Below are 1,774 nucleotides of genomic sequence, written 5' to 3'. Positions count from 1 at the left end.
AAGAAATCTTGGGGCACAATGGAGAACCAAGCGTTGGTGGGAGTTCAATGATAGCTTCAAGCACAAGCCACCTTGAGAGGAGCTCCCCATAAGTCCAACTTAAGGACAATAAACAAAAGTGCTAGGTGGGAAACACCCCACCATGGTAAACTCTTTTCATTTTTTTCTTTTGTAAATATTGGTAGAATAGGTTTGATTTCATGTTTTATTTAGTTTATTGAGTTTAATTGATAGTATAATATGTTAAATAAGGTTTTAGAGTGTTTTGGTAGCTGTTTGGACGTTCGGAATGCTTGGATTGGTGCAAAAAAATATAGAAAAATTTTGAAAAATAGAGCACCATCCACGCGTACGCGTACCTGGCGCATACGCGCGCATCAAGCATTTTTGACCATCCACGCGGACGCACCATGTGTGCGTACGCGTGGATGAGAAAACTTCACCCCAGCCAAAAACCCGAAAGTTGGGCCTGCACTGTGTAAAAATTGGGCCTAAGGCACAAACCAATCCACGCGTGCGCGTACCGTGCGCGTGCGCGTGGATGATGTTTCTCAAATCTTTGGCTTTTCCATGATTTCTCCACTTTGTATGCTTTTCTCTTCACTCCTTTGATCCATTCCTAGCCCTTTTCAACCTGAAAGCACTTAACAAACAAATCAAGGCATCTAGTAGAATCAAAGGTGAATTAAATTTAGCTAATTAAAGACCTAGAAAGCATGTTTTCACACTTAAGCACAAATTGGGAGACAATCATGAAACCATGCTATTTCATTGAATAAATATGGGTAAGGTCATAAAATCTCCCAAATCAAGCACAAGATAAACCCTAAATATGGGGTTTATCACGGCTCTTATTTGTTGCCCCATTTTGAAGTGTTCCATTTCCCTTCTTGGTGGCCACCCTGAAAGAAGAGAAAAAGGAAGGAGAATAACCCACAAACAAAGATATGCAAACAATTAAAATATGGGTGTGCTAATGCCAAATAATAATGAGGTTCTCAACTACATGGTAGCCACAACATGCAAGTGAAAAAACAAAATAGGAGAATGACATATCAATAGTGCAAGAATCACAACAATGAGGGAGAGAGAGTGGGTCATAAAAGACAATATAAGTTCATATCAATGCAAAAGGAATATAAGTGTCTTAAAAGATTAGCATTGACCTATAAATAATATCACCCAACAATATAAAACAAGTCACTAAGTACCAAAATAATGGAAGAAATATTTGACAGACGAGTAAGAACATTTAACACCAATAGAAAAAATAACAAACTTAGAAAAGGAAATAAAAACATGCACAAAGTTAAAATGCAATGAATGCAAGGATGCAAATGTGATAAGTAAAAGAGAATGGAAGAGGATAAGGATGAGAAGGTAGGAGAAGAAAGTGAGACAGGAAGAGGAAAGAATAAGAAAGCAGAGAAGAAAGAAGAAGTGACGCGTAAGCGTCGCCCAAGCGCACGCGTGGGTTACAGAATGAGGAGGTGATGCGTACGCGTCAGTCACGCTGACGCGTACGCCTAGGTGTGAATTATGCTCCTCGCACCACACTCGCGCAGTTCCCGCGCAACTCTCGGGTTTTAGTATTGAACCATCAAAATATTGGCGTCGACGCGCACGCGTCGTCCACGCCTACGCGTGGGTGGTAAAAAAAACGCAAATGACACGTACGCGTCAGCGACGTGCACGCGTGGGTTGGGTTGTGCGCCTGACACCCCACCCGCACGGTTCCAGCATAACTCTCGGGTTTTTTGTACCAGAGAGTGAA

Source organism: Arachis ipaensis, chromosome B8 (genome assembly GCF_059453495.1).
Source record: "Arachis ipaensis isolate K30076 ecotype BB chromosome B8, ASM5945349v1, whole genome shotgun sequence".
NCBI classification, from domain to species: Eukaryota; Viridiplantae; Streptophyta; class Magnoliopsida; order Fabales; family Fabaceae; genus Arachis; species Arachis ipaensis.
Note: the sequence above shows the minus strand (reverse complement) of the source record.